At 41.1% G+C, this 23,103-nt stretch overlaps 1 long non-coding RNA gene across 1 annotated transcript; it reads right to left on the reverse strand.

The window, feature by feature from the left end:
• Positions 1-608: 608 nt before the first annotated feature.
• LOC130681422 (uncharacterized) lies at positions 609-12,285 on the reverse strand. The gene is made up of 3 exons (XR_008994566.1): positions 11,138-12,285; positions 9,797-9,908; positions 609-1,013 (listed from the first exon to the last, which is right to left on the reverse strand). It is a non-coding gene; the product is annotated as an uncharacterized LOC130681422 (long non-coding RNA).
• Between the last annotated feature and the right edge of the window lie 10,818 nt (positions 12,286-23,103).

Genomic DNA, 23,103 nt, shown 5'->3' on the forward strand with positions numbered 1-23,103 from the left:
ACAGGCATAATGGGCTAATGTGAGAAAAAGCCATGAGATTCTTGTTGAACAAAAAGGAAAAATAAAGAGACAAGGTGAAAGGTGGTTCGATTGTGGTTGATTTTTTTTCTATCTTGGGAATAATAATTAAAAGTGTTATCAATAAGAGGTTTTTTTAAAAATTACGCTATTTGGGTTCTAAGGGTTAAGGGCAAAGTGTTGGCAGTGAATTATATTTCAGAGAGAGCAAGGTTTCCTACTTGCAAACGCATGTTACTGTTGGCTGAAGCCCCCTGGAATTCAGTGAAAAGGACGTTAAGAGCACAGCCTGACAGATGGAGTCCTGGAGAGGGGTCACAGGGGCTTGTTCTCCGACCATTGTCTGTGTCATCATTTTCTGGGTTTAGGGACTGAGGCGCTATTTGAAATTGAGTAATTTCTTAAGGAAAGAGTTCAGGAGGTACTGTTTGCAAGAAGAGGGTCTGACGAGACATCTGCTGCCCCTTTCATCGCCCTCCCTCGCTCCCCGGCTCCCTCGCTCCTTTCCTTCCTGTCCTCCGTTTCTCCCACTGTAGTTTATACAGTTGAAATCATGCAGCAAGCACTTAACTGCATGGTCTGTACCAACCTCTGGGTAATGGCTAAAGGAGAAAAGAGCATCTCTATAACTAATTCCCCTAAATGTTTGCAGGGTAGTTGGAAAAGGATTGTTTTTTTTTTTTTTACAATTCCAGAAAACAAACAACAAATGAAAATCAACCCCACAGACATTAAGGGAAAAAAAGAGAATCATTTACATTATTTATATAGCTGGAAAAAAGCCTCTCAGGTTACTTGGGCAACTCTTTATTTTGGTGGAAGCATCATTTGATGATGCATGAGAGGGGGACAGAGAGAAAGAGAGGGGACCCCGGCAGGAGGTCGGGAGCTGGGGGGACCAGGGTGGAGGGGGAGGGGCAGCAGGAAGACTTCCTCAGGTGGGTTTAGCCGTGCATTTCAGTCATGTCCCACCTTCCTCTTCCTTCCCCTGCCAACTGAAATCGAGGTAGCAAGTCGGAGCTCTCAGGAGGATTAAAATATAATTTTTATGTTCATGCATGGCTATATAAAACTGGATTTAGGTCTGTATGTTTGTGTCTTACATGACCTGGCTGTTTTGGCTTATCATACTCTCGTACTTTTGATCATTCTCTAGAAATGCTGAATTTTGTATTGTACATTTGCTGCTATTGCTGTTTTAATCTGTGTTGGATTGGAAAAATCTTAGTTTCATTTCCTTCCCTTATTCCTCTTAGCAGTCATTTGCCTCAAGTACGGCTCCTGGTTTCTTAGACACTCTTTGCCCTGCTATCTCCTGAGTATTATCAATTTGTCAATAACAACCCCAGGTTCTAAAACCACATTTTCTTACAGCCTATCTCAGACTGAGCAGTTTGTTTCCTTTCAGAGCTGGAGTGTGACATGGGTGCTCTGGACATTTCCACCCAGCCCTCTCATCTGCATTTCATGTAGTGCAAGGATTCACATCCTTCTCATTTAAGACTTCAATCCTTGACTTAAACCCCCAAAACACTGTTGAAACAGACTCTCACAACCAACATCTCCACTAAATTCATTCGGAAACTTTATTTCCATCTTCCCTCCAATACCATAGGGAGCTGGTGAAGGCAGGCCCTTCCACTTCCCCATGCCAGGAGAACTGGCCCTGGCTTGCTGGGAGGGTCGCCTGGGCATGGGCAGGAAGGGAGGAGCACCATGCTGTGTGAGGGGATGCAGGCCCCCTGTCCCAGCAAGCACGGCTCCCCTGGGATGATCTCTGCTTTCAAGGCCGCATCTCTTTACCTAGACCTTCCGCTTCTTTCTTGTCCCGTCTTGCTCCCGAGGCTCAGCTGCTAACGTCCATTCTCTCATCTCTAACTTCTTACTCTTCCAGTGATATCTGTGCTTGGATGATTTTCCCCTCCTGCATCATCTCTACCCTGTGGGGTCTTGCTCCAGACTATTATTTATTTTAATAAATCATCAAAATAACAAAAATTTTTGAAGCAAGTACGCCAGTGTGACGATCTGATGACTACACGGCTGGAGGGATAATTAAAGTGTGAAAGGAGCTGTTAACTAAATGCCTTTGTCACTCCTGTAACTTCTTAATTTTTATTTACCCAGAACAGGTAAGTGATGAAGCAGAAATGGAAGAATTCCAAATGACAAAGAAATAATAAACATTACTTCTTGCTTATTTTATTTATAATTTTTGAATACTTTTTTAGTCAGATGCTATCACTCCTAAACTTAATGACCTTCCTTATAAATTTCTGAACATGCTAAATTTCTAAATATGAAGTCGTGAATCTCTAAACATGAAGTATTTACTATTTTAACTTGTCTATGATCATTTTACACAAATTTATCTAAGAAAGAGAAACCTAAGATATACAATAAAAATACTTAGAATTTCAGTTATGGAAAATTTCTCATATTTTTAAGGATTTCTGAGATAAAGAGCTAAGATGATATTTTAAGCCATAATGTAAAATAAACTCTAACTACTCTATGATTGTCGATGTCTTACCCTGCTGGTTTTAATAATGTGAGACTGATTTCATGATAATAAAGTCCATATGAAGAGCATTTTAAAAAATGAAAAAATCAAGACAAATCAGTTCCATCTACTGACCCTTTTATATATACTCCAGTACTTGGGCTGGTATAAAATGGAACCGTAGGTTAGTGGTTCTTTTAAATGGAAAATAATTCCTGTCCATTACTAGTTGTGCCTTAGGAAGTAATTTAGAATATTGGGATTTCAATAGAAGTAAATCAAAATGATAAGAAGTGAAGTTGGCGTCATGAGGTTATATAGCCGTCATTCCCATGTTCTGAGGGTTCAGTTCATATGGGGAGAGCCGAGATTCACACCTGAAAACCTCACGTACAAAAGCAATGGAGCAGGCTTCGTTCAAGGGAACGAGTAAGCAGGCTTGGGACAAAGTAGCAGACACGCATGCAGTGGAGACTAATGTCACTGAAAACTTTAAACTGGCCTTGCCATTGACCAGCCCAGTACTAAACTCCTTTTGTCCCTCTAATAGTGTCCTCTGCCTGTTCTGTAGGCTGCTTCCTCAAGGCTCAAAACTAGAACATTTCTATCCAAGGACAGCACATACCTCTCCCTGTAATGAAGACTGCTTCTGTGTCCCGTGGTAGAGCTTTAGAATTTTTATAATTTTCTTTATACCTTATCAGTTATTTCATGACTCCAGTTACTCTTGTGAGTACATTTTTTCTTCTTCCGTTATATTTTCTAATTGGCTTACTGGATTTTTAAATATTTGTGCCATCCCTGCGTTATCTGGGTTTGCTTGTCCTTTTTGGCTGAGTTGATCATTTTGATGAGAAAGTGGGTTAACCCTGATTTGTAAGTTTGTCTTTTCGTTTTGTGGAATAAGTGCATATTTTTCATTTCATGGTCATCCCTGACATATAGCTGCAATGTGCAGGCCTGATGTCTCCAATGCAGGATGATTGTTTAGAAGGCAAATCACAGGTGTTGTGACTTCAAAGCCTGTTTACTTCTTCCCTTGAATGCAACCAGATGAAGCAGCCTGTTCCATTGCTTTTGTACGTGAGGTTTTCAGGTGTGAATCTCGGCTCTCCCCACATGAACTGAAACCTCATCAGCACCTCAACCCACCCCATGCCCACATGTCCACACCCTAAACCCTGGAGCCTGGGAATGTTACCATATGGCAAAAGAGACTTTGCAGCTGTGGTGAAAGGTACAGACCTTCAATGGGGAGATGATTCTGGATTATCAGGGTGGGCCCATCTGTATGAATCCTTAAAAGGGAAGACAGTTTCCTAGCTATGGTCAGAGGCAGAGATGTGAGGATGGAAACAGGGTCAGTGGGATTCTCAGTTGCTGCCTGTCAGAGGAAGGGGTCCATGAGGCAAGGAGCGCAGGGTGGAGCGGCCCCGGGAGAAAAGCTTCCCCGCTGACACATTGGGTTTAGCTCTGTGAGATGCGTGTCAGACTTCTGACCTCAGGAGTGTGAGGTAATACACTTGCACCGCTTTAAGCCCCTAAGCTGAGGCGGTGTGTAATGGCAGCAATAGAAAATACGTCCATATGTGAGACTGCTCAGGCTGCCATAGCAAAATGCCACAGACTGGTGGCTGAAACAGCAGAAATTCATTTTCCCATAGTTCTGGAGGCCAGAAGCCCAGGGCCAGGGTCTGGCTGGTCGGTTCTCGTGGGACGACTCTTCCGCGCTGAGACACCCCTCCGTGTGTTCACAAGGCAGAGACAGAGAGAAGGAGAGAGAGCTCTGTGGTGTTTCTTCTTTTGAGGGTGATAACCCTACCTATGAGGGCCCACCCTTAGGGCCCCATTTAAGCTAATTGCCTCCTAAAGGCCCCCATCTCCACATACAGTCACTCCGGGCTTTTAGGCTTCCTAAAACTCAGGAGTTTCGGGGGAACACGTTTCAGTCCGCAGCAATTTCTAGAAGCCGCTTTTCCTTTATGTCAGTGCAGTGTGTATTTATGCTTCATGGCAGGGTGGTTAAGAGTAACTGGTACTTGTGACAGGATTTCTCTCTGAAATATCCCTCCTATAAAAATGATTACATTTTAAATTTTTATCCTTTTTATTTTGAAATCATTTTAGACTCACAGAGAATTTGCCTGAATAGTGCAGAGAGTTCCCTTACCTTCCACCCAGCTTCTCCAGTGTCCCCTCTGCCAACATTTTCCTAACCACAGAGCAACGTCCAGACTTGGGAAATTAACAGGGGTACGATAGCTCGCTAAATGACAGACTGTACTAGGATTTCACCAGTTTCTCAAGCAATGCCTGTTTTCTGCTCCAGGATCCAACCCAGGATTTCGTCTTGCAGTTAGTGGTCCTGTCTGGTTCGTCTCCTGCAAATTATGACAATTTCTTGGTTTCTCTGTCTTTCACATCCCTGACGCTTTTGAGGAGTACTGGTCAGTTCTTTGTTGAATGTCATCCACTTGGGTTGTTGTTCCCTTTCTATTTTTACGGAAAAACCTCTTGGTGTCTGTCACTTACTGCTCTGACTTCTAATTATAAGCATGTCCACAGACAGGGGCCATCCACAGCCCCTGCTGATCCCTTTGCTTCAAGTGGGCCTTTTGTATCTCTGAAGACTTCTAGTCTGAGTGACACATGCTTTGTACAGGTATGATTCTCATCTGAGGATTACTACTCTATCTGAAAGTCTCTAAGCAGATTCAAAACAGCTGGAAATAACTGCATGCCTCAGAGTGAGAGAAATTGTTTCAGTGAGTGGACCAAATCTGGGTCTGATTAGTGCATACATGCCTCATGGAGACAACCATCTGGGACCAGGGGTACAATAATAATGGTTAATAATAGCAAACATTATTTCATAATTACTATGTGCCAGGAGTTGTGCTAAATGCTCTCCATAAATGGTCTAATTTATTTCTCACAACCACCCCTTGAGGTACATGGGAAATTGCAGACCTGAGCAGTTAAATAATTTGCTCGTGACCATGTAGTCTGGACAGCATTGCAATCTGGACCAGAGACAACGCAGTGGTTAGTGAACAGGAGCAAAGGTGCTGCATCAGCTGGGTTATCAGGAAGGGTGGACTGGAAGGTGGCACATAAGTAGCGGGAGGACTGGAAGACGACCAGGGAGTCAAATTCTCTTGGAAGTGAATGACTCCTTCGCTATTAGCCAGGTTTATATCCTCCCAACTGAGATATTCCTGCATTATTTTTCTACCAAATAAAAAACCTGACTTTGCTTAATTCTTTATCAGAGAGCTCATTCTATTTTTGGACACATGTGACTGTCGAAGTCTTTTTCCCTTCTTCTGGGCTGAAACCCGCCTGGTCCTAGTTATGTCTGAAGTTAACAAGATAAATATAATGTCTTTTACTTGACAATCAATCCTTCAGATATTTGATGATGATAATGTTCTGCTTCAGTCTTTCTGTTTCTATTTGCATTTTCTTCAGCTATTCTTCATATAATGTAGCTACAAGTCCTCTGACCATGTAGGTCTCCTTTATTTGCTTAGAGGTGGGCAAGTACTAGGGAGATTCCTCAGATTTGAATTTGTCATGAAAAGCAAATGAAAGCCTTGTATAATTAAGGCAACTTAGATCTCAGGAAAAGAAAACTGTTGGGCCTGCTTTAAGCAGCCATTTGAGGGCGGGGACATAACCCATAGGAGAATCTTGTGTGTACAGTAACAGTCTGGAAAATCTCAGGGTAATATTTCAATAATTATTCCTTTTAAGATTTCCCTTAGAAGAACTTGTAACTTAGATTTCCTGAGGACATAATCTGGAGCACATCTGAACCTTGATAAACTAGATTCTGCCTGGCACTTAAAATGATTCCCTATTTAGGAGATGTGATTGGCAAATGAGACTTTTATCTTTTGATGCTATCAACTGATACCCTGCAAAACGTTGGATGATGGATTTCTTTTGGAACACACGATCATTCTGTAATTTTACCTCTCTCCCTTTCTCTTCTCTTTCTTTCCTCGTAACTGAACCCTGAAATAGAACGTAATCTGTCAGACATACTCTCCATTTGTTCTTTTTATATGGCAAACCCTATTATTGCAGATATCTGAACTATGAAGTCTTTTGGAATTCAAAAATATTTCAAATAAGAAAATAGCTCTTGCAAATATGTTTGAAAATCTTTGGTGCTGAGCATGCTATCTTAAATAGTGCCTTTTAGAAGGAAAAACAAAAACATAGCAAACTAAGGTCTTTTCTTGTCTAACGCTAATTAAATAACCAGTAAATTTAAATGCTAAATATCACTGAGATTTTGAATCAACTAAACATCAAACTTGGTCAGGTGTAACTCTTTCCTAACCTTGAATTCCCATTGCAGTATTCTGCAGTGCCCTGAACTGCTGGTAGTTGTGATAATTTGTGGCTATGCTCTTTCTCAAGGGCATTATATAGCAGTTCAAAAAATTACTACTGTTTGGAAGACGATGAGTTCTACGTAGCTTTAGAGAGGTGAGGTAGATGCTTTGAAATGTGTTTGAGATTTCAGGAGCCATTGTAAAAAGAATCAGAGCAGTTTCTATGTCTCCTTAAAATGTGTTCATTATTTAACAAGAATAGGAATTGATTAAACAATTTCAAGTCTAAAAACCAACAGTTGACTCTATTTGTATTTGAAAATGGGGAAGTATTTGTATTTATTAATAGAAATTCCTCCTTACCTCCTGGCAGAAACTCTTCAATTTGTCTCCTGTAAAATGTGTGGATGTCAAAATCTTATCAGAATAAGTTAAAATGAAGAGTTCATCTCAGTGATAATATGCAGAAAGAATAAGCATTGGCTGTTACATCAGTCCTTTGAAATGCTTATGGAAAAGAAGGCATGCCCAAGATTTTATTTTACAGATATTTTTAGCAAGATCAAGTGTCATAGCATTTAAATGAAGAATATTACTCTATGTAATTAGTCATTGATCAAAGAAATGACTTCGGTTTTGGGGTGAAAATAACAAATTCATTTGAAATGTTATGCTAAAATACACCTAAACATATGTTTTGAAGGTATTTGTTAAGGCACAGGACTGCGACTCTTGAATGCTAGGACTTCTCAGTGTATCATCTGAGTAACTCAGTTCTATGAGTTTGAAAAAAGGCAGTAAACCTTCCAGCATTGAATGTTCTCCCTTGCTCTTCTGCTGTGTCTCCAGTGTGTTGTTTTAAAAAGTAGAAGCATAACTGTCTTCCACAGCAATCACAGAGCTTTAGTCTGACCCTACTGAATTCATGCATCCATGTCAGTGTCCACCCATCCTTCAAACACACAGACTGTGAAAGCTGATAAAGCACATGAAAACCTTTGTATACTGTTGGGCTCTATAAAAATGTTACCTGTTATTACTGATAGGAAGGTCTGATTCCCTGAGATGTCTTACAGGTAGTTAGGATGATCTTTCCAGGGGTGCTTAGGCAAATTTCTGGAGTTGGTGGCACATGTGAGGCTGTGGAGATATCAGAGTTTGTCTGAAATCATTTTGCCTCACTTAGGGCAGATCATCTCTCTATCGAGGTAGAATTCAGGGGCTCATCAGTATACCTGCCTTCTTGTGAGGTTGGTAAGAACTGATCAATGCAAGGTTTTCTTACTTGGGGATGGTTTCTAGTTTGCAAGAAAACCAAGAGAGGACTGTTAATGAGGAACTTCTTGGAAGTCAGGGAGACTGTTGGAGTAAGAAGAAACTAGGGCTTCCTATGCACTTACTGAAGTTTGCTCTTCGCCAGGACGGTTAATACCACAGCACCCTCCGAAGGTGGGTACTATCACTTTAACGGACCAATTAAAAAATACTAAGTGGTTATATCAAGATACCAGCAAGTTACAGAGGCAAGGTCCTTAGCCAAGGCTGTCCAAGCTTAGTTTCTTTGTTGCTATTTGAAACAAAGACCCCCTAGTTCCTCTGCAGCAGATCAGCAAAGACACCAGGTAGATCACTGAGTATTCCAGCATTGGTTCCAGTTTTTCCAGTCAGATGGGGAAATTCATTTTCATGTCAGAAGTCCCCATAAATCCACAGAAATGTTTAAAGGGGTGAAAAGCTTCTAAAACTGTAATCGCCGTCTCTTAAAAAGGCCATCTTGACTCAACATACATGATTTCATATGTACATGTATACAAACTTACCCACTCACATGGACACATGATAAATCTAAGTTTCATAATTAGGACTACATGATACATAACTCAATGATTAGGATATAAAGTTCCTTGAAAAATAAAAATGGTAGAAAACATGGAAAACATTGCTTTCAAGAGACATAATGAATCCCACTTGGGAGAGAGAAAAACAGACAATAAATCTGAATAAATGCAGACTAAAATCTGGAGAGAATTATCTCAAATGAGTTAATAGGCTAATTCAAAATAATATTTTAGGCTTCCAGCCACAGGCTCACAGATTCACTGTCTCTCCTCAGTGTCGGTTTTCTGAATCTGTTCTGTATTTGTTTTAGTGGAAATGAGTGAAGAATTAAGACATAACTAAATTACTTTTCCATGATGCATATGTTGCACTGGTGCCATAAAAACATAGTTTCCTCAAAGTTTAATTTATCAGCTGGAGTGTAAGATTAAAATAAAGATACTCCCTAGACATATACAAATATACACATACATTCACAAATATGTATTTACCTCTCATGAAGTCCTAACTGATACTACGGGTGGAGAACAAATTACATCACCAAAAACAGAGTTTGTCTTATAAAATCATTTCTGAGATAAGTAGTTGCTGGAGACTTTGGCATTCAATTCTTCAGACTCAGAGTTACCAGACTTCGGATCTGCTTTCTATTGTTTAAATCAATTTTAGCAATATTCATAAACAGTACAAAGATACCAAGATATGAACAGTAAAGACTATTGCATCTTTTGAAATATTCGGATAGGTAAACAATATAACATTTCAGATAAACATCGACAGCCTTATGCTCAGCCCTGGAAAGAAGGAAAAAAACTATCCAAAGAAGAAATATTTCTAGGCATTTTTATCATTTCTCTGATATTGATATCACAACCCTATCCTGAGCACTGGGTTTTCTTACTCTTCGTTGGGTAAGCAGACTGGAGAAGACATGGGCAACCGACATAGCAAAGATTCACCCAGACTGCATGAAGGACTCTTACAAAAATCAGTGAGAAAAAGTTTCAATACCTATTAGGAAAACAATGGCAAAGGAGATGAAGGAAGATAACGATACTCCCTAAGCAGAGGACTGCCCCACCGCACTGACCTGTAGGGAGATGCGGCATAAAACAAGTTTCTTATTTATCCTCTCGGCTGATGAGAATGTGGGGAAACAGGAAGACATCCACTTCCCTGGTGGAACTGTGAATTATTACCACCTTTTGAAGAGACACTGAACAACATGGAGTCAAGTTGAAGGTGCCAGCAGCCTCCCTTCTCGGCAGCTATTCTAGAGAAATTTTCACAAAAGTTTCAAGAAGATGTGTAAAATGATGATCACTGCAGCATTGTATACACCAGAAAAAGGTAGGAACAACACACACATCCTCTTTTAGGGTGTTGAATAAAGAAATTATGATATAATCATAGAATAGGATAGTATATGATGTATGTAAAAGTAGATCTACATATAACTATATGGATCAAATGGAAAAACATAGCTGAGTAAAAAGCCCAGCTACAGAAGGAGCTAAATGACAACACAGCATTGTATATGTTTTAAAACACAGTAGCAATGGTATTTATATTTCATACATGCATTTTTATAGGGGAAAGGTACCAAAACAAGTACAGCACTGACACCTGCTGATTTCCAGTTAGAAGTTACCTTTGGAGAGACAGGGTGGGTAAGGGAGAAGAAGGTTGGGGTTGAATGTGTAATAATGTAATCTCTTCAAACTGAAAGATTGGAAGCAAATGTTTCAAAATGATAGCCTTTGTTTCAAGTCTATGATAGGTCAATAGGCATGTGTTAATCCTTTTTGGTACTGTCTACAGGTGTGACATATTTTATAATTAAACAATTAAGAATGTAACTTGATGAATATGACTTCGAGTTGAGTGTCCTAAAATATATTGCTGCACCTTTTCTCCAGCTTCCTTATCTGACTTTACCCTCCCGAAGTAAACCCTGAACAAGTCTCCTTTGGGTATGAGCACACAGGTGAAGTGAGTGCGTGTTCATCTCTGGGGCTCCCTTAGAGAGTTCCTGGCAGTCCTCACGGCACATGCAAAGGGGGTTCCCAAGGGACAAGCCAAGTGACGTGTCTGCAGATCCTGGGCGGGAGACGTCTGTCTGAGGGAGGCACTTCAGGGGGTGGCAGAGGGGGCCAGGTGTGAGGACACGGGTGTGAGATGAAGGCCCTTGATCTCAGGGTTCTGATGCTTACTGGGGCCAGGGGGCATCGCCTCTGTCAATATGCCTGGATTGGAGTGACTCAGACAGGGCCATGAGGAGTGTGTCTCAGGCTGCAGGACAGAGGTCCGTATGTAGATCATAGAGCTGAAGTTGGTATGAGGTCTAGCAGCTTTGCCTACGGCTCCCAGTCTGCCCCCCCCATTTCCCAGTCCCCCTCATCTGCCAGGAAGTCCCAAACGGCCAGCTTACCCTGTTTCTGGCAGTTGGGCAGGGGAGGCTCACACAGGAATTCTTCACTCTGTTGAAGCCGGGGAGGGCAGTTGACATTTCTCTGGTTGATAGCTTGAAGCGAAACCAGTTATTCCTGTATTGGGGAAACACCTCTAAATCAGCATGCATGATGCCATAAATGTATGAGATTTCCAGAAAAATTAATTCTCTCACTGTTCTGATGTCAGAAGGCCAGAAGTTGGTACCTCACAACCAAAAGGGAGATGGGTATAGGTATGGAAAGACTGTCTCACAACATCCTCAGAAGTTTATCTCCTCAAAATACATTTGATATATAAAGTAAAAAAAACCACAAAAAACAAAACAACCCTGAATGTGATGACCTCATGTGTTTATGAAACAATAAAAGGAACTAAATTTGGGGAATTATTAAAGATATGTCATCCTTTCCACCCCACAAATATCTAGTATTTTTTGCAGCTTTTTTTTACGTAAAGTTTTTCATTTGCAGTACACCGGTAGGCATTTAGTTCTCTGCAGAACTGGGTAAACTATTCTCGATATCTCTCCTTTTAAGCTGAGGCATAGTGTTCTTTTTCAGCCGCATATCAAAAGGTAAACAAGTATAGAAACTTCTCCTTTGAAGATTCTCCATGAGTCTGTTGCTGGTTAAATTTCCCTTGCAGAAATCAAGCAGGTTTCCTGTTGCATGTTTACCAAACCCTTTTTCTCAGTAAAGTACAAAATTCAGTGCTGCAATTTTCCTATTTGTTAATTTTTCCCATTGAACTCATTCCTCCTCTTTAAATATCTTCTTTCTTGTAGTCTACCTCGTTTAGTGGTAAATACAGAGGATTACAAACATTCTTGTTAGATATAAAGCATTCCAGGAAATTTAATTTCTTTAGTCATGGATTTTAGCTGTAATGATACTTTCCATTTGTATAACATCTCTGCAATGAGAAATCCAAACCCCTTATTCATTATCTGGAGACAAGCATTATTATCATAATTTTGCATCCTGTGTAACTGAGTCACAGGAAATGAACCAGAAATAAATCATACCTGGAGTGTAACTTGCAAAAGAATGAAGCAAAAAGGAGGGTTGATGGCATTGTGCCTTGGAGACTTTCACATTGGAGGACAACATGGCTAGTTTACCATTCAGAGGGGAGGGGGACTCAATTGATTGGGTCTGGGGTGGGAGTAGACCCCAGGAAGAGGGGTAGGGGAGACAGGGCTGTTGGTGCTGGGTAGCGCTCCTAAAGGCCTTTCGCTGATCCTTCTGTGATGCACCTCTGCCCTCAGCCTGTCCAGCCCATATTTCCTTAGGGCTGGGAGCCTTGCTGGCCACTGGGCCCAGCAAAGTTGCTCTTCTGGGCCCGGCTCCCAAGTCCATGAGAACCACTGTGAGCCTAACCCTAGATGAATTGCTTACCACCCTCTGGACCTAACAGGATTCTGGATCTATCAACAAGCCCAGACCCCTTAGTGGTGTAAGCCCTCATCCGCAGGGATTTTCTCTGATCAAACCAGTTTCCCCAAACAGAGCTGATATTTTTGAGAGAAAGGAGCTTAGAGGAAGCCACAATGTAAAGGTGGCTGTGAGCTTCTCAGCCCCCTTAAAGATCGCTTTCCCACTGAGAGTTGAGAGCAGGGTTCTCTGCCACAGTTTATTCTGCCTAACAGGTCCAGAAATATCTGGATCCTCTTCAAAGTGCAGGAATTGGTGAGGGGAAGGGGTGCCAAATGATTCTCCTCCCCCGGACTGGGAAAGCACCGTGCTCATCCCCCTACCCCCACCCGTTGTGGGGCTTTGTAGTCAGGTAGCTTCCTGTTGCTTTCATTTGTATTATTTCAGTGTAGAAATCAGTGAATTAATTCAGTTCTAGCAAAATGGACACAAACCAACTCTGGAAACTGAAGTAATCCTCACAAGCAAAGACAATGCTGTGACCAATAAATCATACAGCTGCAGAGCTGCCTGAGAAAAACAAGTTCTCTGGAACTCCTAGAAGCCTGGGTCCTCCAGGAAGCCCCCTCGCCAGAAGTGGGATGCGACATCCTTGGTGCACTCACGACAGGATCCTGCCTCAGGTCACCAGTGAACTTAGTGCCAGTGACTGGGCTTTTGAGGGGCTTTCTTTTTTGTCATTCCACCATGTGACACAATTAGCAACAGCATTGGCTGGGAGACTTGGACAAAAAAGGCAAGCACAGAAGGACCAGAAAAGGGAGAACCAGCAAGCATGTTGCGTTTCCTTTGGTGTGCATTGAACACAGGACAAGAAACTCTCATGAGAACTTCGCAAGAAAGCAAACATACCATGTCTGTCGCTAAAAGGGAAAGAATGTCCCTGGGCCAGTAAGCGCAGATTAGAACAATCACAACTTCCTGGTGCCAAGAGTCCAAACAAATGTGTGAAAGGGGAGGAAGGGACATTACCATACTGAGCCTTTCACAGGAAAATGCCACGTAAACGGAGGGATTCATGTCAATATTTGTGTAAGGAAACATGTCTCCGTCTGATCCTAAGGCACGCTACAAAAAAATTGTTGAGAAACTTTGTACAGTATTCACAATAACAACAAAAAATAATACACTTGGAGTCGGTGGGGGGGTGGCCATTCTCATGGTAATGAAATGTGTTTGCCCGCTGGTTCCTCATTGTGAGCTTTGGGGCAGCGGGTCTCACGGCCTTAGTCAAAGGGAGGCAGCCGCCGCCCCGCTTCGCATCGTGGGCCCCATGTCTTTGTGTACGTCAGCTGGGAGCTTCTCAGGTCCTCAGCGGACGGGCGGGGCACATGAAATCAGGAAAGTTTGCAGCTTCATTTATCGACGACACACTTTATAAACAGCAAGTTATTTGCTCTGCATTGTATTTGTTAGGGTCACTTTCAGCAAAAGCTGGGCACATGGACCCACGTAGAGGGCAGCTGTACCTCGAGTCAACCCAGCAGGAAGAAAATTGCAAACATTATTGAAATGAAATTGGACGGATGGCTGCTTCCAAGGAGCACAGCCTCCCCCGTGCTTTCTGGGCTCCTCCTGGCCCCAGGGAGTTGGCTGCCCGTCCTTCTCAGTCTCAAGGCTGCTTTCCTCTTCCAGGCTTCCACCGCCCGTACATATGCGCATTTTGGTCTGGAAGGAACACGCAGTAATCCACATCTTTGGTCTGAGGTTTTGAGAAGTTTCTGGTATACTGGGAATCTAAAAAGGAAAGTAGAGAAATCCAATGGAAAGACACAAAAACAGCTTTCTCCTTTAGCAATAACAAAGAGAGAGAGAGAGAGAGAGGAAAAAAAAGAAAGATGGAGGGAGAAGAGGGAATAAGATTCTTTTCTATTTTAACACTTTGGTGTATAATAGCACAGGAATAGTATCATCATTTTTCTGCCATGTATTCAGATGTGAAGGAACTCAGTGAATAATAATAGCTGCTGTCAAAGGTATTTAGATTTAAAAGGTCTTTATGTAAAAAAAATGTTTTTTGTCAGGACTGATTTTTCTCTAAGAGAATCCCACCATCTCCTAGCAACCAACCTGGCCATCTTTCTGAATAGATGCTGCCTTTACAGTGGGTGCATAACCTTTATGGGGAGGCATTTGCAAATTTAGCAGTCAGGACTCATATGCATTCAAAGCAAGTTGTTAAGCTGCTCCCAGAGCCAGGCTGGTGATAGAAGTCTCAGGGGGTCTCTTCTCTTGGCAAAACCGCACACATGTGAAGTGCACAATTTCCCCTTCCTCTGTTGCCCAAGTCTTGCATGTTCTGCAAATGAAAAACGGCCCTTTAAATAACCTGTTCACAGAACTTATATCTATTTAAAAAGAAGAAAAACAAGCTAACCCAAGGAAATACAAAGGTTTTGCTTTGCAAATTACTCTACTAATGAAAGATTATCTCTTGGCAAAGAAAATGTCTACCAGGAGTTCATTTATTAAAGAAGAAATTTTTTTGAGAAAGAGTAATAGAAACATTTGGAATTCAATCATCTCTTTTGCTACTGAGTTTTGATTATTTGTAATATATTAATGTCATTTTCATTCCTTCTTAATCTTTCAGTAGAGACTTTCTGAATATTCCGAAAACATTGGCTAAGGCTTCTAATTTTTCTCTGAGATAAATATTGTAATAACCAGATTACGAATGACTCATCTGAGACACAAAATTCACAGAAGGACAGGAGCTAGAGACGGGAACAGAAATGGTTTCCTATGATTTCTAGTTTTATGAAAGTTGTGTTTACCAGCAGGATGGATATTATCATTAAATATATGAAAAACAATATTCGTCTCAGGTAAATAATGCACCATCTTAGAATGAGGAGGTGGTTTTAAAAGAAGATCACTTAAATAACTAAAAAAATCTTTCAAATTGTACCAGCTGGAACCCAGCTTCTGTACACGAAGGAGTCCTGGTGTAGAACAGAACCCACAAAGGCTCCATCCTCGTGGGGAGGCAGGAGCCATGTGCTCCACTGTCTTCCTTCTGCCTAGGGTTAGCGACGTCAGGCTAGGTTGTGAGGTCCCCCAGTTTTCATCAGACCCTCCTCCCTCCCCTTTCTCTGCTGCCTCCTACCTTTTCAGCCTCCAGTCTCTTTCCCTTTCAGACAGGAAGCCCTCAGATAATCAAATACCAGACTTGTTTATTTATTGAATCATTTTACTTGAGTTTTAATTTGCTTGCTTCTATATAACCATGCATTTTAAGTCTTTGCTCCCCAAGAATCTTGTTTCCCTTCCTAAAACATTTTCAGAAATCTCTAATAACAGTCCCTGAATTTTCTGGAGTGCTTTGCACCTTTAAAGGGGCTTTTGCTTTTTCTCACTGATCTTCGCCATGACCCGGTGGAGGGACATGTTATTTTTTAGTAACACCACTATTTTTATACCTAAGGAAACTGAGCTTTGGAGAGATGATCTGACACCCTCAAGCTTGTAGAACTAGTAACTGACAGGGCCGGAGTTCAAGAGCATGGTGGCTCTGTAGACATCATTTGCTCATCCCCCTTGATCACGATACTTCACAAAAAGAGGTTGGGAATGTACTTCGGGAAGCGAATGTTAGCTGAAAACTAGCATTAAGTGTATAGAAAGACTGGATGGCCAAAAAACCCAGATTTAGTCCTTTGAGGGTCACAAGGGTCATAGAGAAGGGTTACATCAAATATCCCCTTCCCAGGTAGGTGAGAAGGCTGACTGAGGACCACAAGGGGCGGAGAAGTCTGGGTGTCTTAGCCTAGCTTTGCAGAGGTCCTGGAGGTGGTCTCGGGACCAGCTTCACCAATAGCATCTACAGGCTCAGAAGGGCACCATGTCAGCTTTGACCGACAAAGCCAGAATCTCCAATCTCCAGGGGGCATTTCCCTGAAATCTGTGCTTCCACAAGCCCACCAGGCAAGTCTTAGGCACTTTAAGTTTGAGCACCCCTACGCTAGACTCCTGCTCTGTATTATGTCTGACTAGGGGGCATTCATTCCTAATGTCTGAAATCTTAATCCAAAAAGACTCTTCCTGTCTTCTGATCCAAGGCTGCACATCTGTATGTAGCTTCTTTTCTAGAAGAATTCGCTTTTATTCATACTTAAAATTGATGATCTCCCCTTAACAGATTTTCCAAAATGCATCCATTTAACTCCCAGTCTTTTTATCTCCAATATGAAGTTTCTAACAATGTGTTGAAATTTAACTAGTTTCCAGGTTTCTGGAAGGTATTTTTACCTTTCCAAAATAGGAATGTAAAGAGAGAGAATGGTTCTAGAATAAAAAAGAAAAGAATTACATAAAACAAATTAGAAAAGGAACATGCTTTGAGATGTATGTTAGCCACTGACATTGATGTGTTCTGGGAGTGTCCCCACAGCTCCTACGATGCAGGACGCAAACGGACAGCCTCTGCGAGGCCACCACGACCCCAAAGCTGCTGCCTTTGGCTGCCTTCCTGTAAATATGAGACGGGATCAAGGCAGTTAAGAATCTAGTTAATTCCGAGAAAAAATAGAATTGGTTATTTGTGGTTGTTAGGTTAACCTTCCACTTGCCCACCTAATTGCATGAGACATTCTCTTTTAATGAGCTATTTTGATATTCCAGAGAAGATTTTTAAGTTACAGCATTGTAAACTAGTTATTCACAGCTATAGCATGAAATGGTGGGCTCACCGCCATTTACCAGCCAACCTTTATGTACGCTAAAGAATGACACCAGTCATTCCAACATTTAGAAGACATTGTATTTTATTCCTCTAAGCCTCTATTTAATCCTGAACCACATGTACACACACACTCAGATAAACTGCCCTTTTAGCAAATGTGTCACAAAGCTTTGTTTCCAACTACAGAGGAAAATAAGACCTCTATCACATTGTTTTCCTCCCACTTAAAAGCTTTTCCATTATACATTTGCACAGGGCAAAACCAGATGGGAGGGTCGTGTTACAGGAGGGCAGCCCCACCAAGCTCCGGGTGCCCAGCAAGGGCTTCTAGAGTACGTGAAATAAAGTTTCTGATTCTGTCCAGAAATCCTCAATTCAGATAATAAAAAAATGGGTCAAGGGGCAATTGGAATACAGTTTTCAATATAATCAAAAAGCATATAAATGAAGATTGAGCTTGAGCTCTCGCTTAAGGAATTGTCTCTGCGTTGTTCTCTTTTAATAGCTCCATATGGAGACAATAAGGCTGTAAGACAGACAGTCTGCTAAGTTCCAGAGCTCCTCTCTGATCCCCATTCATTCTCTCTTGTCAGGTTACCATTTTTGCTCTCAATTTTTACTATTTGAATAAATACATTTTTCATTTACACCTAGCTGGCAGTCTCTGAAAATAACAAAGCTACCAGCAAGAACTTCTTCTTAAATAGTTTTTCTCTTGACAAGAAGAGGAAATGTTGACTCAACTTTACCTTTGTAAGGTACTTTTTATTTATTCCTTCTTCCTAGGATTCATTTCAGTTTTATTTTTAGTTTGCAGACAAGTATCTTCCTTCATCTTTATGTTGACCTGGCTGCTCTCTTTGGTTTTTTAAAATGCAGGCAGTTTTCCAGGTATTTTATGAAGGAAAGTTTCATGGTGGTTTTCAGGCCTTCTGAGACTTCTTTTAAAAAAATGTTCAAAATACTTAAGTGAAACACATTCATTGTAGTATTTGACCTGATGATTTGTCATCATCTAGGCTGTTTATAATTTTTACTTTTCTTCATTAATGGGCTACCTGGCGATGCGAAATTGCTACATTCATAGTTTCAGTACCTAAGGAGAGGACGTTGGATATGAAGAAAGCTATTCTGGAGTGAGTTAGAATTAAAATACAGCAAAACACTTCAAATGAGCTGAAGAGGACATTAAGGGTCTCTCCCATCCAATGTAATTGTGAAGTTGTTGAGTCAAACAATTCAGAAAGAAAGAAAAAAAAACACAGGGATGTTCTAATGCTAGATGGAACTCTGCCCCGCCATCCAACAGATGCGATGTACCAAGTCCAACACTCGAGAATTCCCAAGGCACAGTCTCACAGCTTCTTTGGGACTCTTTGTTCTCCTAATCGTCCTCCTTGGTATCGTCACAGAAGTATGGTAAGATGCCACTGTCCCTGTCAGGATTTGTGAATTTTCCAGTGTAAAAGAGGCTGATTCCTTTATTATTTCTTTATGGGTCCTATATAATCAAAGGGTAGAATTTTTGGTACTGCTGGAAGGATTACAGGCAACTTGTCCCACACGTAAGGATGTGTCCACACCAGAGTAAAGCATCGCTGAAGCATCGGAAAGCAGAGCCCTGCCTCAGAACTAAAGCTAGAATATTCCTGGCCTGCCGCTAACACCTCAGGTACCTCAGTGCATGCTTGTGCTTTAGAAAGGTAGTTCTAGTAAATGAAATGGAAGTGTGCCAGAAGAGAGGTTGGAAATGCACAAGAGGTTGGAAAAGCAGTTAGCACACTTCGAATTCTGGAGAGAGAAGGTGGCGAGCATTAGCAGACAGAGGGATGGAGTTGAGAGTCTTTAAGGAAACAGAGTAGACATGGCTGGTTGATTGGTTAAGGGAAAGGGAAAGAAATAGCAAAGAATCAAGGTGCTGCCCTGGTTCCTGGCAAGAGCAACTGAGTTAATATTTATATCACTCACTGATCTATGACAGGTTTCATGCTGAGATTTGTTGCACTGTATCTGCCAGTAGGCCATCCAAGTAGAGCTGTCTGTTGGGCAGTTGGCTATATACGTTTGAAGGTTGGGAGCTCTTTGGCTGGAGAGTTACACTAGTTAATCATTAGCACCTGCTAACTGTATTACACAAAGGTTCCTGGAGAGGAGGCACACTGGGAATAAGATTCAGCCTGGGTGTAGCACCAAGAAGTGTAGCCCAGAGGAAGTGATACCTTTTCACAGTCATCTTTTCACAAAGATGCACAAAGTGCAGTAAGGACGAACAGTTCTATGGTGAAGGGGAATGACATTTAGTAACTGATTGAATGGGGCCTTGAGGATGTGGGAAGGAATGAAGTCTGGAGGACAAGGGATCTAGAAGTGGGACCCATCCCACAAAGAGACTGGACAAGCAAGGAAAGGGGGAGAGCAGTCGTGTGTACCTTGTCTGGCTGAGTGCTGAGAAGGTGGGAAAGCTTCTCTCCCCACCCATCTATTTTCTCTGTGAAGAAGGGATAAGGTTATCTATTGAGAGGATGGGCCAGAGGAGGTTTGTGGGAAGTTGAAAAATGTGAAACAGCCTCTGTGGTGAGTTGGAGAGGGAACCCATCATAAGAACTGCCAAGTTCATACCGTGCCGTTCAATGTTAGTACTAAGTAACCGACACAGATTTCCAGTTCTGTGCACATTCTTACATGGTTTTCTCATGAAAGTGTGGCATTGGCAGGAAGAATGTTGTTTCTTAAATTAAACATATTTGAAATGTTTGCTGACCTTTTCACTGAGCTGGTTGTATATGGTCAAATCGTCATATATTCATTACCATTTTTATTCGCCTTCTTATCTTTGCTTCACAAGCCTAAACACAGCCGGGCATCAGCCCCTGCTTCTGGGGAGGCGGCTCTCTTCCTGTTTACCACTGCAGTGTACTATTGCTGTTTTCCGAGTCATTCTAATGAGATACAGTGAGTCTTGGGAAAATACTAGGAAACTGGGAATTTAAAAACACGAAAGTCAGATGACATGAGAACGCTACGTGATGGATTCTGAGAAAGTGAGAAAGCCAACGAGGAGTTCAAGAAAGGTCTGAGGAGCCTGAAGGGAAATCCTCCACAGGACTCCTTGAAGTGGCCCAGCCAGTGCATGGTGCCTACAACTTTACTGCTTATAACTTGCTTCAGGCTATGAGTGGTCTTTGTTATGATGATGGCAAAAGTGTGGGTAGACAATCTCCAATCAAGCTTCCGACTCTTCATTAATTTGTAATAGAGTCGATTGCTGTCACTAAACATAGCATGATTTACCTGCACTTAGAAAGGAATTGGCTCAGTACACAGGGCGACCACAGAGCATTTGTCTATTCCACTTCCCCCGGCTGTCTTTCCTTTTGAAACCTTCACACTGACATTCACAAAGAACATGTTCAACAAGCAAAGCTCCCACCTTCCCCGAGTAAGCCCTGGGAGGTTGTGTTCTCGGATGGGCCACCCCCTTCCTTCAGGGCCCCCCTTACCCTCCCTCCACCTTTTCACCATTTAAGACAAACCAAGGGCTCAAACCTGCTCATGGCTTTCAAGCTATTCCTGTATCAGGAACAATATATTTTTAAGCACTACATGCATCCGAGATTTGTCTCAATGTGGCCCATTTATTTTAATTTGGGATTGTCAATGGGAAAAAAAAGAAGTCATTAAACTTGTGACTAGCATGGAAAAACATTTTAAGTCCTAACTCTGCAGTCTGATCCCCACTAGTTTCACTCTTTCTTCTACTTGTCAGATCAAAGTCTTAACTCCTAAAACTTAGCCATGCTTTGATTAATTCCCTCATGCAATGAATTTGCAAATCACATAGTTCTATGTGATTTATGTCATTTTTAGCTTCAGTCAGATTTTTTTTGGTGGGGGAAGCTATTCTCTTCACTGAGCCAGTGAGCTTTCACCTTGGAATAAGCATGTTTTTAAAATCACATTATGGTGTTTGGTGCTGAAAAGAGCTGTACATAAGGGTTTTTTCAATGATATATTGCATGGTAACTAGAACATACAAGAAACCTGCTATTCTATTTGCAGATCAGACTTGAAAAAAGGAGATTTCCTTTCTCCTATCTCCAAATTCTTTTGAGCTGTGACTCACTCCTTTTCTCTCATATGCTTCAATTTCTCTCCTTGGCCTAAGTAATTCCTATATATGTCCTTTGAATATAACAATTCATATATGAAATATAAAGTCCTGCTCTTAGACTTCTCCCCTACTCCTCCCCTCCAACTTCCTGTTGAGATAAATAAGGGTGAATTTATTTGACATCATGAAGGATTTTTTTCTCCAAAATTAAAATTGGGGATTGATTTAGACAAGTTGCAGTTATTGTTTAAATGTATTATAGGGGTTTTTTTTCCCTATCTTCTGTCATGCTTTTATATTTATATTCATTAATTTTTTTTTTTTTTTACAAAGATTGGATAGGATATCTCTCAGAAAAAGTTCACCACAATCTGTGGTGTGTCCTTTTAAATACAAGACAGGACAAGGACCCTCCCTGCTTCCCCAGCCCAGAGGCTCATGAAAACTGGAAAAAGCATCCCCTGTCACGTGAATTCTTGATCTGGGAATATGGGTTCAGGTAGGAGCTGACAGCCTCTTGGCCCCTGTGCTCTGAACATATTTACTTAGTAAGGACTAGGCTCATATCCCAAGGAGTCTGGGGTCTTGGTTTTTAGAGAGGTGGGGGATTTCATGGAGTAGACAACTGAATCAAAGACTGGTGACTAGGCAAAATAAGAGATCTTTCAAGAAAGTAAAGATCTTTCAAGAGGTTGTCAATTGCTAGCCAAGCAGACCCAGCACACATTCACATAACTCACCAAGGTACATATTTATAAATGGAGCTTGGGTCTCAAAATAAATAGGTAGTCTGGCATTCATTTAAAAGAAAAATGCCTACAATGGTGATATAAAGATCATAAATATTAGTATTTCCCTTTTTATTTGAAATGATATTAATGACAGAATTGTCATCCATGTGGCCAAAAGAGAATAATACTGCTAAAATTGTTTAACAAAATCTTCTTTATTATGGTGATACAAACCACATACAGCTGATATAGAAAATGCAACAATCATTGAGATTCCACTTTCTTATAAGACTATGCTTAATGTTTTGGGTGCCTTCCTTTCCATGCACTTTTTCTTAAGTACAGATTAGCTTTTATACTGTAACCAGAGTTTAAATACATTTTTGTTTATTAATTGCTTTCTATTATATACTTAAGACTGCCTATATTAGCTCTAGCCTGCCTACTATTTCTTTAAGTGAATATACTATAATTTACCTAACCATTTCACTGTTTGGGGATATATAATTTTTTTTCTCAGTTTCTTTTAGTACTATAAACAATGCTGGAATGCACAGCCTGGGGCATGTAAGCATTTTAGGTTAATTTTTCAGGCTGGATTCCTGTAAGTAAGTGCAGCGCCTGGGTCAAAGTTCTTGATATATTTACTGCCAAATTATTTTCCTCTTAAAGGGTTGCATCAATCTATAACATCAAGAGCAATATATAAAATACCAGTCTTACTACACTTTGGCAGATGCTTTGTTATTATAACTTTGAAAACATTTACTAACTTATTGGTGAAAAGGCTTTTCTTTAATGTTTATGTCATTGGCTATTTGCGAGGGTCTGTACATTTCCTGTGTAACTGACTAGTTGTAGCTCTGCCTCCCCACATTATCTACTCAGTCTTTCCCATTTAGCTGCACAGTTCCAGATGTCTTTTATTCATCACTTCTCTTCCTGTTGGAATGATTACCTCTCAGCCCTCATTTCACTGGCATC

Source organism: Manis pentadactyla, chromosome 17, assembly GCF_030020395.1.
Source record: "Manis pentadactyla isolate mManPen7 chromosome 17, mManPen7.hap1, whole genome shotgun sequence".
In the NCBI taxonomy this organism is placed as follows: Eukaryota; Metazoa; Chordata; class Mammalia; order Pholidota; family Manidae; genus Manis; species Manis pentadactyla.